The following is a 14,812-nucleotide window of genomic DNA, read 5'->3' as shown; positions in this document are numbered from 1 at the left end:
TGGAATGCATCCCAGAGTGCTAAAAGAGATTGCTTGGGGAATTGCAAATGCACTAGTGATAATTTACCAAAATTCACCAGACTCTGGGGTGGTCCCGGCGGATTGGAAATTAGCAAACGTGACACCACTGTTTAATAAAGGAGGTAGGAAGAAATCGGGTAATTATAGACCAGTTAGCTTAACTTCCTGAATGGGGAAGATGCTGGAATCTATCATCAAGGAAGAAATAGTGAGGCATCTGAAAAATGAATGAAATGAAAATCGCTTATTGTCACAATTGTCCAATTGGGCAGACGCAGCATGGATTCATAAAGGGCAGGCCGTCCCTGACTAATTTAGTGGAATTTTTTGGGGACATTACCAGTCCGGTAGATAACGGGAAGCCAATGGATGTGGTATATCTGGATTTCCAGAAAGCTTTTGACAAGTTGCCACACAAACGTTTGCGGCATGAGATAAGGATGCATGGCATTAAGGGTAAAGTAATCGCATGGATAGAGGATTGGTTAATTAATAGAAAGCAAAGAGTGGGGATTAATGGGTGGGTCTCTGGTTCGCAATCGGTAGCTAGTGTTGTCCATCAGGAATCAGTGTTGGGCCTACAATTGTTCACAATTTACATAGATGATTTGGAGTTGGGGACCAAGGGCAATGTTTCCGAGATGACACTAAGATGTGTGATAAAGCAAAAAGTGCACAGGATACCGGAAGACTGCAGAGGGATTTGGACAGTTTAAGTGGATGGGCTTGGGTCTGGCAGCTGGAATACAATGTTGCCAAATGTGAGGTTATCCATTTCTCAGCACTCTCTCCCTGTTCCTCACCTCACGAGCACGTGGCACCGGCAAAAAAACAGACATGACAACATGGTTTGTCCTGGCTCTCAGCTTTCACAGTAGCTCCCTAAATTCCTGTTTTAAATCCCTGTCCCTTCTCTTACCTGTGTCGTTGGTACCGATGTGTACCACAACTTGTGACTGCTCCCCCTCCCCTTTAAGAATTCTGAAAACACGGTCTGAAACGTCACGAACCCTGGCACCCGGGAGGCAATATACCATCCGTGAGTCTCTTTCGCTGCCACAGAACCGTCTATCTGTCCATCTAACTATCGAGTCCCCAATATCTATTGCTCTCCTGCTCTCCCTCCTTCCCTTCTGAACCACAGGGACGGACTCAGTGCTGGAGATCCGGTCACCGTGGCTTACCCCTGGTAGTTCGTCCCCCTCAACTGTATCCAAAACGGTATACTTGTTACTGAGGGGAACGACCACAGAGAATCCCTGCACTGACTGCTTCCTCTCAGCCCCTCTCACCGTCACGCATCTACCTTGATTCTTCGAAGTAACTACATCCCTGAAGCTACTATCTATGACCATCTCTGCCTCCCGAATGATCCGAAGTTCATCCAGCTCCAGCTCCAGTTCCCTAACGCGGTTTCTGACGAGCTGGAGATGGGTGCACTTCCCACAGGTGAAATCAGCAGGGATACTGACGGCGTCCCTCACCTCTAACATTCTGCTGGAGGATCATTGCACTGCCTTCCCTGCCATCCCCTCTAGATAAGAAAGGAAAAAGAAAGAAAGAGCTTACCTGTTATTGACTCTACCCCTTTGGTTTCAGCAGATGGAAGGGTGGAGGACACTACATGTGTAGTGTCCAGTGTTTAGAAACTGCTCAACTTAAATACAGGTAAAAAAATAAAACACATAACCAGCAACCACTGCGCCCCACACGAGGACAGCAATCAGCTGTTATGGGCCAGCGCAAACAATTTCAATCTTTACTGTTTACCCAGCAGTCACTCTGTCCTCACTCCGACCGGATTCAGCTGGAAACCCCCACAACATCCACCTACCCTCTCCATCCAAACTCTGCGACTGCATTCCACTATGGATGGGACTGTTTGTAAAGGAGCTTGAGACCCATCTGGACAGCAGCAAGCTCCTGGGGTCGGGCCGCCCTCCGACCGCCCCCCCTCTCGGGTGCTCATACCTCCCCCTGCTGTATGGGATCGGCTGTGTGGTGCGCACCACATAGTGTCCCAGGAGGATGTTTACTGAAGTGCCCAACCGAGGTGGGTGTCTCTGACACAGCGGATGTTGTTGGTGACAGCTATGAAGGGAGATCTGTGTCATCCTTGAACTCGATCTCCATTATGTCTTGTGTCACAGGATTATGGCTCCCCTCCGTGCTGATATCCTCATGACTGCCCGGCACACTGGCGCGTCCGGCTGCTGCACTGCCGAGGGCGGGGAAACCAGATGGACTCACCTTATTACCAGTTGGTCCTGCAAGTTACAAGATAAGGTGCAGGCCGGTGTGGGGTAGTGGGAGTGTTCGGCGTGAGGGTGATGGTGGTGTAAGGGCGAGGGTGAGAGTGGTGTTGGGGTGTGGATGGGATGAATGTGAGTGTGGTGTGGCTATGAGGGTGGGACTGAGGGTGAGTGTGGTGTTGGGATGATGTTCAGGGAAGGTGAACACATGTGACATGGAGAACGGCAACTCTGCAGGTTCTCACTTCTTCGTCCGCAGCCGATATCCAAGCCGGCGACCGTCCTTTCCCCTGGGCCGCCGACCACATCTTGGGCCATCTGCTCACTCACGGTGGGCGGTATGGGCGCTTGCATGCAGTGCAAGGACAGGGTCTGCCCATCCTCCGGGTATGTCGAGGAGGTAGGGTGACGGGTGTGTCGCACGGCGCTTGGTGCCAGGGACACTCTGCTGCACACTCACCCTGGTCACTGAGGAGGTTGTCCACTTTCTTCTGGCACTGCTGGCGTGTCCGGATGATTATAATTGGTGCCCTTACTGCTTCTGCGCCGACATCCAGGCATTGCGAACAGTGGCGACTGGCAACATCCTTTCTGGGCCGGGGTACAGGGTGCCCCAACTCTCCTCCACCGCTTCGAGCTGCTCGACGTCCATGAAACGGAGCGCCACTCTCCCCGCTGCCATCTTGTTGACTGGGAAGGTGAGTGTGGTGAGTGTGGAGGATGAAGAATGTATCTGCGGCTGCAACATGTCAGTCTCCCCAGTGTCGATCGAGAATCCGGCGAATCCGGCAGCGTTTCTCATTCGAATCGATTGTATTGGCCGGAGCTCGCCCCTGAACAGTCACTGAATCGGTCTGGGTGCAGCGCCAGTTTTGTTCTAGTGTAAGTCCATGAACCTTGAGCCAGCGTCAACACTTAGTCTCCCGAATGGAGAACATGACCTATAGTCTTTGGTGTTATGGTAGTGCGCATAAACCGTGGGCTGGATTCTCCGATGCTGCGGCAATTTCCGAAGCATCCGCCTGATCTTACCACCAGAAAGTCGGAGCCACCCTCGCGCCGTTACTCCGCCCTGGGAGTGGGCAGGTGGGGGCGGGGGCGGGGAGGGGGGGGGGGCTAGCAGTGGCGCAGCGGAACCCACCGGCTTTTCCTGCTGATACGGGGTGAGAATTGGCGGGCCCGCAGCTGCGCATGCGGATGGCGGTGGACAGCGGCGTACAACACGGCACTGGCAGCGTGAAGGGACGGCCTGCCAGATAGTGCCCCCCCCCCCCCCCCCCCGCCCATTACCCGCGCCAGGGGCTGTTTAGCACAGGGCTAAATCGCTGGCTTTGAAAGCAGACCAACGCAGGCCAGCAGCACGGTTCAATTCTCGTCACAGCCTCCCCGAACAGGCGCCGGAATGTGGCGACTAGGGGCTTTTCACAGTAACGTCATTTGAAGCCTACTTGTGACAAGAAGCGATTTTCATTTTTTCATTTCAATCGCGGACCGCCCACCCGCCCACCATTCTCGCCAACCACCGCAGAAGCCTCCACTGCCCGTGGAGCGGCTCCCCCACCCCCACCGACTGTGCAGGCGGTGGACTCAGTCCGGCTCAGACCACACGTGAGTCACGCCATCCGGGACTCGGCCCATCGGGGGCAGAGCATCAGAAAAGGGCCTCAGGAGCAGTTTTTGATTGGGGAGAGCATTGCGACACCTGCACCGCTCCGATTTCGGCGTCAGAACACATTCTCGGGCCCCGTATATCTTCAGCATACATGCAAATAGGAGTTGGACCTGCAGTATGCCTGGGGTAAACCACTGTTTACGTCGTTATGAAGTGAAGCAGCAAGCTTTCACCTGTGACCTCCGCTTTCTGACCGTAAGCCAATTTCCAAGCGAGTGTAACATTCGTGCTTTAAACCGTTGTTCTTGTATTTTTGGGCCTTGACTGTAGCCCATTATTTATCGTCTGTTTAAATGTTAAGAATGCTGGATAAGTACAGAGAGCATCAAGGCATAGCATCCTGGAATTGACAGACGGTAGAAGACCGAATTGCGCCGCCAGCGACCTGTGCGCCGCCGAGGAACACGTGGCTGGCGGCTGGGGAACCTGAGAATCTAGAACCCGGTTGGCAAGCGGGGGAAGCAACTAAACCCGCCTCCGGGAAACCCGTAGCTTGTTTGTAGGTGTGTATGCGTAGTTTATTTATGTCGGCACAACGTAGAAGCGGTGTATAACTTTCCATCTCTCCTCTGTGACAATATAGACAGGACATGAGTGGTACTTTCGATTTGTCTATCTGCTTGGAAGTGGGGTTCAGCTCGTGTCAAGCAGTCTCCTGGCACCAGCTTGTTACTCAAGGATCCTGCAATCACCGCCCCCCCCCCCCCTCCCGCCCACCCATGGCACCGCGGATTGGCTCACATCAGACGCATTGGGAGGTCGGAGATGCACGCAGACATTCTGAGGCTCCCCCCTCCCCCCTCGCATCGCAACCCCACCCGTGGCCTGGAATATTTATATGTGGAGAAGGGAAATCTGACGCCTTTGTGTCAGGACAGTTTACGATACCGGATATATATTTTCTGGATATACAGTATACCGGACGTTTATTGAAACATTCCAGAACTGCCAAATTATATAACCGTCGATGAAGATAATCTTGGTTTACACTTAGATAATATATTTTTATGTGTGTCAGTATGGATGGCGTATACGGATGTGTTGCATTGTGCAGTAAGAATATTGATATAATTAGCTGTCTATCGTTTTTGTTGATTTATGAATGTGCAGAAAAGTCCAATTTCTCTCTGCTCTGCAGAGTTTTATGAGTGAAGGTTTTCCACTCTCCTTCCCAGAAATCCTGAGACTTGGATAGAGTAGAGAGGATGTGAAAAGACATCACCCGTCCATCAGAATATCATCTCCCCAAGAACCCGCTTTTATCTTCGGATCCCCTGGTACACCTCCGTCCGCACATCAAATCGAACGTCCATCACTGACACTCCCTTACCAGCCCCGCTCCACGCAGCTGGGCTGGATTCACCCATCCTATCCACCAGAGCCCCCCTTTCCCCCCCCCCCCGCGCCCCACCCACCACCCGTGGAATTGCATATCACTGTGCGTAAACCCACCCGCCTGTTCACATCCAGCCTTTTCTTGTTAATCATTCCTGCCGTAACATTACAGATATTTCCGTCTGCTCTCTGACGTCCAAATATTCCAATGCATCAGTGTACGGACGAACCAATTTTGGAAACCTCAGTACGTATTCAATTAAACAGCTCCCCCGCCCCCGCCCCCCCCCGCCCCCGCCCAGGAAGATGTTTAACTGCATCACCTTATTTCCTTTACTGACAGCTATTTTTCCCCGGCAAGGTGTTTAACTGCGTCACTTTATTTGCTTGCCGAACAGTTAACTTAGTGACGATTTTAGTACTGTCTCGAAAAAAATGTGGTCTCTCCAAATACGTCACTCGTTACCTGGTGGCCATGGCAACGGCAGATTTACTCGTCATTATCTTGGATCTCATATGGAGACACATTCCCATTGTTTGCGATGAAAAGTTTGTTTTCCTGCTCTCCATCCCCGTGTGTAATATCCACGCCGTCCTGCTTTATGCAGCCACCGACTGTTCTGTCTGGTTCGCCGTCACCTTCACCTTTGATAGACTTGTTGCTATTTGCTGCCAGAGGTTTGAAAGTAAATATTGCAGCGAGAAAACGGCGGCTGTGGTTCTGGGAACAGTGACTGTGCTGACCTATTTGAAGAACGTTTTCTGGTATTTTATGTTCCCGGGCTACTATTATCAGATGAAGGACCACTGGTTTTGTGATGTATCTCTCGATATTGTGTTCTCACCCCCCTGGGTACAATCGGGTTCCTTCACAACATTCTAAATCCATCTGTTCCATTTGTCTTGAGTCTGATGTTCAACGTTTTCACCATTACGCACATTTTAGTGACGAGCAGGGCCCGCAGGAGACTCCGTGTTCAATGCAGTGGTGGTAATTCGAGAGACCTGGAGATGGAGAGTAGAAGGAATTCTATTATTTTGGTATTTGTTATATCCGCCAATTTTATCCTGCTTTGGTCATTGTCAATTGTTTATTCAATATGGACCAGGATGTGGTATATGGGAGGGAGATATTTTTACATCACTTATTTTGTGATAGAATTGGGCTTCATGCTGCAGGTACTGAGTTGTTGCACAAACACTGTTATTTCATGCTGTCACCCAGACGAGGTTTCGAGAACAGTTGAAGAATGTGCTGAAATATCCCATCACTCAAATTCTTCAATTCATTAAATTATGAGATGAATTGAGTTTTTCCTAAGTTTTCTCACTTTACTTCATATTTTCAAAGGGTGGAGGAGACTGTCAACGCAGTATGATATCTGCGACGGGGTCTGTCGCTATAACAACGTTCTCTGTTGTCAGTATATCCCTGTTTATTTCCTTTATTTTCCTAATTTTGGCTTTTACAATATTTGTACGTGGATAAAAGATCGACAATGCCTTTAGGATGGATTACGCCGTTAAATTAAACAAAAAGGAATCCAGCGGAATGCGCTGACATCGGTGATGACGTATCTTGATGGGCTTGGCTGTCACTCAATCCGCTACCCACTTTGCCGCAACCCCAGCTTATTATCTATGCTGATTGTTTTGCTGATCTGGTATGTTCCCTTTCTCTGTGAGTCTGTTTCCAGATTAGATATCTTGTGAGCAGAAGTTGGACGGTCAAATACCTTATTAACCTCTCACTGGATGGATTGTTTCTGATGGGTAAAGATCATTCTCTCTGAGCAGTCAAATTTACATGCAAAGGCAATCCAGTCCAGCACGAGCTGAAAGCAGGGGCAGTTGTTTAAAGAACCCTTTTTGCAATGTCGAGAGGGGGCACTGCTTTTCCTCAGTAAAGCTAGAGGAAATTCCGGTGGAGTTGGAGAAAATTTCGTTGTAAACAGGATCATCTGAGTGAGGCCCAGGTTAATAAATGTGAAAATAACTCCACAGACGGGATCCCAGTCAGGAAATTCGGACTGAAAGATGCAGACAGAATATCCTCATTAGCCATTCATCCGGTGGTTCTCAATCACCTCTCGCCTTCGAAGGACAGTTAGCTGAATAAGCAGCTTCAGCATCCGAAACAAATCGGCTCATTTTCCATGTCAGATTAATACTCTTTTGTTTTCCCCCTCCCTGTGCATGTTCTGCGTTGTGCATTCTTAGGCAGAGGGTGTGGCGATAAAAGGAGAAGTTATATATTAGCTGCCCATTATTCTGATACAATCATTGCAAGCCATGTCTCTATTGACGTTCTCAATAAACAACTGCTGCGTTCCACTTACAAATCTGGTGCCTTCATCTATTTGGAGCAGTGAACGGCCGACGATTTCAGAAACTTTAAAGGAATTATTGGTAAATTCACTTAGATCGAAATGCCCGGGCCTATGGGGCTGAAATTCAATGCGCACTAGTCCAGGGTGTTGTAACATTGTGATTAAGAGGTTTAACATCAGCCACCTTGACTGAACAGCCATTCCACCAACTTACATCATCCTGCTTACATTGCAAGGATCCCTATATGAAGGCCTCGTTGGCCTCTTGTTTCCGTTTTAATTCATGTTCTTTAGGCTGTTGTAATATCTGCACCTGGTCCAGCACCTTCACTTTAAAGGAAGGAGCAGGGGATCCTGACATCAGCAGTGATCCGTCTTGACATACTTGGCTGACATCCAATCGCTACTGGAATTTCCCCACACATGGCAAATTGTCGTTGCGGATTTTTCTGGATTAAGTTTGACTGGGAAGGTCAAAGAAAAGATGGCGACGCATTGAAACAGAGATAAGGGGCATGATTCTCCGACCTCCCGCCGGATCGGAGAATCGCCGGGGGCTGGCGTGAAACCCGCCCCGCCGATTGCCGAATTCTCCGGCATCAGATATTCGGCGGGGGCGGGAACCGCGCCGCGCCAGTTGGAGCCCCCCGCCCCCCCCCCCCCGCGCGATTCTCCGGCAAGGATGGGCCGAAGTCCCGCCGCTAAAATGCCTTTCCCGCCGGAATAGATTAAACCACCTACCTTACTGGTGGGACAAGGCGGCGCGGGCGGGCTCCAGGGTCCTGGGGGGGGTGCGCAGGGCGATCTGGCCCCGAGGGTGCCCCCATGGTGGCCTGGCCCGCGATCGGGGCCCACCATTCCGCGGGCGGGCCTGTGCCGTGGGGGCACTCTTTCCCTTCCGCCACCGCCACAGTCTCCACCATTGCGGAGGCAGAAGAGACTCCCTCCAATGCGCATGCGCGGGAATGCCGGCAGCGGTCGCTAACGCTCCCGCGCATGCGCCGCCCGTAGATGTCATTTCCGCGCCAGCTGGCGGGGCGGAAATTCGTACAGTGCCGACCTAGCCCCTTAAGGTTGGGAATCCGCCCCGAAAGATGCAGAGCATTCCACACCTTTGGGGCGGCGCGATGCCCGACTGATTTGCGCCGTTTTGGGCGCCAGTCAGCGGACATCACGCTGTATCCGGAGAATTTCTCCCATGATAAGAGCTGCTGGTCGACCTGCCTGGGTTCTGTCAACCCAATGACTTTGGGATGTCAGCGAGCTGATCGGGATAGAGGGGAAAGGGGAGGAGTGGGAGGCTGGGGATTGTTCGGCGTTGATAACATTGACCTGCTCTGAGCTGCGCCAAAAGCGACGTGAGACTTTAACTTTGCTTTTAGAACCTTTAAGTCAAATGCTTGCCAGAAGTAAACATGCGAAATACTCGTGTTGCCTCTCCACAAGATCGAAAAACATAGGGGCAGAATTACGTCTTTCGGTCGGCTGAATCTGCTCCGCCGTTCAATCATGGCTGATGTGTACCTCATCGCCATTCTCCTGTCTCCACCCCCCCCCCCCACACGTATCCTCGCTGATCCCCCTCATTAATCACCCGACCCAGGCCCACACCCTCTGCCTTATCTCCGGAACCCCCACCCCACCCTGCCTGACCCACACATCGCTGGACAGTAAGAGTCAATTTTTAGCCAAAGACGTTGAACTCGCAGACGTTGGGTGGGACTCTGCGAAACGGCGGTGAAGTGTTGACGCTGGCGCAAACACCGGAGCGTTTCTTGCCGGCGTCAAGCGGCCCCTTGGCCCAGCGATTCAATGGCCTGCAGGGGACCAGCAGGGCGCCCGTGTGCTCCGCGCAGCTCCGGCTGCCGATGCGAGGCCCTCTACTTCCGGACGCGGGTCCGCGCATTCACGCCGCAGTCGACTGCGCTGGCGGCCCCGCGCAACATGGCTGCCCACACAGCAAGCCCACCCCAACAATATAAGCCCTCCCCAGATCGCACGCTCCCGCCGATCGGTGGCCTCCGATCGGTACCCTGGCCGTCCTGGAGGACCCCCAATCCCCTCAGTGACGGGTCCCCCACCCCGCACCAGAGTGGCCGTGGCAGCTGCAACTCCGAGTGCCCCCCCTGGTGGAACCTTGTTAGAACCACGCTGGAGGGACTCGACCATCTTTCGGCGGAGAATCGCCGCGGGTGCCTCTTCCGATGGCCCGAGACCGGCGCCGCGTCAACAACACTCGCGTGACTGATGACAATTCTCTGGTCCGCGGAGAATCGGGGGAAGGCGTCAGACCCCTGCTCCTTGCCGAGCACGAATTCGGCGCGGAGGCAAGGAGAATCCCAGTGCTTGCTACTCAGAACTTTGTTTCAGCTCAGAGGATAGATTCTCAGAGACATCGCGCCGAAATCCAAATGCCATCGGCTGGAGAACCGGCGCCGAAATTAAATCGTGTTTGACGCCGCTTACCCGCCGATTTCGGATTCTCCGGACCCCTCCCCCCCCCCCCCCCCCCCCGCCCACCCCCCCCCCCACCCCCCAACCCGACGAAATCGCGGCATCCGCCGAGCAGCCCGGCCAGTCGCAATATCCACCCGATACCCGTGTTCCCGGAGCCCCAGCGATTCTGCGGCCCAAGTGGGCCGATTTCCCGACAGCGTGACTCTAACCACCTATAAACAATCGTGAAGCTGGCGTGTTGACTGAGGCGCCTGCGAGAGGAGATAGGAGTTGGCGCGGGGGGGACTGTGGGCTCTCATAACGGACATCGGCCGTGCTTTCTGCGTGGGTGGTGGGGAGCTGGGGGGCGGGGGGGGGAGGGACAAGGCCCAGACAAGACCGGGGATGGGAGGGGAGGGCGTGGGGTGACAGGCGGAGCAGTCGGGAATGCCCCGACATGACAGGGCGGTGCCCACGCACCGAGCGCCATTCCGGTGGCCATCTTGATAGCCAACCACCCCGGACGCTGGGTGGACAAAGGGTTAATGGCCATATGGGTGGGTGCCGCCCCTCTCTCGGTCATCCAACTCAACCGGCCAGACCCACCGGGGTCCACCCAGGGTCATACCGATGGCTGCCCCCAGTGAGGGCAGTGCAATGAAACGGTGGTCCGGGCAGCAGCTACGGGCGCCAGGAGCAGGGGCACTGACGGTGCGGGTGTTGGGCGTATGTGTAGCTGGGGTGCGCGGTGCCAACCGGGGCGACCTTGTAGCCCATGGTACCTGATTGTGCACGGTTTTATGCGGCAAGATCACATGTATTCCCCTCACCCCCTGCAGATTAGAATGTTTCTTAACCACCCAGTGATGTTGGCCCCTGTGGCAGGGCCGCTGTCCTGCGTGCTGCCTTGCGGCAGCGTGAGCGTAGCCGTTGCGGAGAGGAGGAGGAGGCTGCAGCGCAGGAGTGGGCTGCAGAGGGGGAGGAGACAGTCACTCAGGCTCGAGGGCCACCCGCCCGACAGGCCGAAGAGGAGGAGGAGGAGAAGGTGGTACTGCCAAGAGGGCACCGGATAAGGGAACGCGTCTACCGCACCCCCATGTCCTTTGGTGACTTTCTGGACCGGGCATGCAAGATGAGACTGGGGATGGGCTTGAAGACTGTCGGACACATCTGCCACATCATGGCACTCCTGGCACTGCATAAGAATTAGGAGGACGCCTGCTCCCCGTGGCCGTCAAGGTGACGGTCGCCCTGAACTTCAATGCCATGGAGTCGTTCCAGTTGTCGAGTGGGAACCTGTCCTGCATCTCCCAGGCATCGGCGCACAGGTGCATCCGTCCATTCACCGACGCCCTGAATGCCCTGGCGGACCGCTACATCCAGTTCCCTGTGGATTGCGCCCACCAGGATGCAAGGGCAGCGGGCTTCGCTGCCGTCGCTGGCATGCCCCGGATCTAGGGGTCCATGTAGCTCTCTGGCCACCGGCGGATAACAGGCCGCTGTTCACCAAATGTAAGGGGTACGGCTCCATGGACATCCAGGTGGTCTGTGACCAGCAGATGAAAATCCTGCACAGCTGCGCCCAATACCCTGGCAATGTACATGACTCCTTCATACAGGCCCATTCTGTGATCCCCGGCACGTTCGAGGCACGCCCCCTCCCCATCCCGCCCCCACGCCTGCGGGGGCTGGTTGCTGTGCGACAACGGTTACCGTTGCGGTCGGTGTTAATGACGCATTTTTGGCAGTCACAGAGCGAAGCGGAAAACACCTACTATGAGGCCCATTGTCCGATTAGGGGTATGGTGGAGAGGTGCATCTGGGTCCTGAAGATGCGCTACAGGTCCCTGGACCGCCATGGAGGGGCCCTCCAGTCCGAAGCTAGGAGGGACGGCCGCACGGTGTGGTCTGTTGCGTCCTCCATAATGTAGCTCAGCAGAGGAGCGATGTGCTGGAGGAGGATGAGGGGGCGGGGGGGGGGGGGGGGGGAATGTTCCAGGCACGAGAAGCTACACTGCGCTATGGGCAGTGCCGGCAAGCATGGGACGTTTTAGTTGATGTGCGATCCCCAACTGCGGGTGTTGGGGGGGGGGGGGGGGGGTGCGGGGGTGCACAGCAGGGGCACGGATACCACCATACCGCATTCCCCTAACCACCTGACACCCTCACCTCCCAGACCACCGAGCCACGTGCATGCACCCCCATTATGAAGACCTGCGTCACAACGAGCTGGGGGCTTTGGATGGACAGTGACAGCGGGTCTGGTCCATGGGAGTGGAGCATGATGACAGCCTGCTCTGCGATGAGCTCCACGCTCCATATCGTTAGACAATGTCTGACGCATCCTCACAGTAACACAGTAACACCTCCCGCCAGGTTGTGCACTGCCTGCGGGCTCGCCAGCCCATCACACGGTGCTGTCGAACTGCTGTGGACGGGGTAATGGTGACGGTCGGGGGAGGGGGGCTGCACATACCAACCACTGGGCGTCACTCGTCCCTCACCCCCAGTGGCCATCACTGACTGCCCCACGCCCACACCCATCAGTCAGAGCATAGAGGCAAGTTTGAACGGTGATAACAGGTGTTTAATGTGAAGAGGTAAAAACAGTCTGTGCCCTCGACCCAATAACTAAACCGTGCCCTGCACCCAAGTCAACTTAACTGGCGTCCAGCTGTCAGGCCTTTCGGCCCCTAAAACTACTCCAAGGTGGTTCCCCAGATGGTACAGCAGGGGTTGAGATGTACTGATGAGACTCCTGCCCTGCGACTCATCTCCTGGGGCGGCCAGGCCAGGACGGGGCCGGCTTCTCCTCGGACGTCCCATGTGGACATCCCATGTGCCTGTTCTGCCCGCTGCCCCCCAGGTACACCAGGGACAGGAGAGGGGAACCGAGGTGCTGCCGTGTTCCTGGAACTCCCTTGCAGGAGTCACCGGCACGGGACCCAGCACCTCATCCTTCCCCAGGGTGCCCGGTCGCCCCGGGACGTCTCCATGGGACGGCGATGCGAACGGAGGCTTCCCGCGAGAACATCTACCCCCCCCCCTTCCAATCTGGCGCTGCCAGCATTGGATGCCCGTCTCTGGCTATCGACCTGTGCCTGTATGTTCGCGGCCACTGAGCACAGGGTGTGGGCCATCTCTGACTGGAATTGTGACGCCTCCTTCTGGGACTATGCCACCTCACTCTTAGACTGTGCCATCTCCGTCTCGAACTGTGCCAACTTGCTCAGTTTCTGTGCGTCGCCGGCCTGCACCGATGCTCCTAGCAATGGTCTGCTCAGACTAGGCCACACTGTGGAGCGCCGCTGCAATCTGCAGCTGGCTCAGACACATGAATGCCTGTGAGTGGGCAGCCCTGCCCTGGGACCCGGTCCTCGCGTGCACGGAATTCTCCAGGCCTTGCATAATCTGACACATGTCCCACTCTTCGCCCCCAATACGGCCTGGGAGGCCCGAATGACTGGCACCACTTCCTGCTCCATAGGCCGTTCGACTCCTCCACCTGCATCTGCAGTTCGTGCAAGCCGGCCGTCATCCCTTCCTCCAGTTCCTGAGTCTGCCTGCGCCTTCATTATGGGTGGGAATTGATGTTCCAGCAACCCGGGACCCGCTTCACAGCCCCACGGTGTCGGGTTCGATACCCGGCTTGGGTCAATGTCCGTGCGGAGTCTGCACGTTGTCCCTGTGTCTGCGTGGGTTTCCTCTGGGTGCGCCGGTTTGCTCCCAGACGTCCAGAGAGATGTGCTGTTCTACAATTTGGACATTCTCAATTCTCCCACTGTGTGGACGTGCTGGCGTTGGACAGGGCTGAGCACAGTAAGAAGTCTTACAGCACCAGGTTGAGGTCCAACAGGTTTGTTTCGAACCACTAGCTTGAATCAGTTAGAAAGCTAGTGATTCGAAACAACCCTGTTGGACTTAAACCTGGAGTTGCAAGACTTCTTACTGTGCTCCCACTGTGTACTCGTACAGGCGCCGGAATGTGGCGACCAGGGGCTTTTCACAGTTACTTAATTGCTGTGTTAATATAAGCCTACTTGTGACACTAATATCGATCATTATAAATGTTTTAATAGATCCACATACCCCAGGACACTGTTTCAATGGTTGTGTTTACTATATTGCATTGGTTAATTGCACTCTTTTGTGTCGGGCAATAATTAAATAGAAACAAAATACTGTAGTGCAGAGGTTACAGAAATTCCAATTGCAATAGGACATTGATTAAATAGACGAGTGTAGAATATTGTTCACATGGACTCCGTTGACTTTAGGAAATTTTAAATCAATGCTCTTTGTTTGGCATGGCCAAAATAGACAGTGTGCACTGTAGGGCATCACGGGCTCTCCCCCAAAATCGAAAGGGATGTCTTGGGTCCATCAGAGCATGGGGCGTTAAAACTTTTCCTAAAATCTGTGGTTTTAAGCAAAAGATTTTAGTGTGGCAGCAGCCGGCAAGGACTGTCGATTAAAGCAGTCAGCTGGTCCGGAGTTAAGAATGAAAGTCAGAACACCAGACAATATACGAACAAACTAAATATACACTTCGGTTCTGTCTTCACAAAGGAGGACAGAAATAACGTATAAGAAATGTTGGGGAACAAAGCATTTTGTGAGTGGGAGGAACTGAAGGAAACCAGTAAGGTTTTCTGGAAATTGATGCGATTGCAAGTCGGTACATCCTCATGGCTCAAAAACCTGTATCACACGTACTTAACGAAGTAGCCAAAGTAACAATATGTGGCCATCTTCCATTATCCCTA

Source organism: Scyliorhinus torazame, chromosome 23, assembly GCF_047496885.1.
Source record: "Scyliorhinus torazame isolate Kashiwa2021f chromosome 23, sScyTor2.1, whole genome shotgun sequence".
Classification (NCBI taxonomy): Eukaryota; Metazoa; Chordata; class Chondrichthyes; order Carcharhiniformes; family Scyliorhinidae; genus Scyliorhinus; species Scyliorhinus torazame.
The sequence above is the reverse complement of the archived record's forward strand: the minus strand, read 5'-3'. Positions refer to the sequence as shown.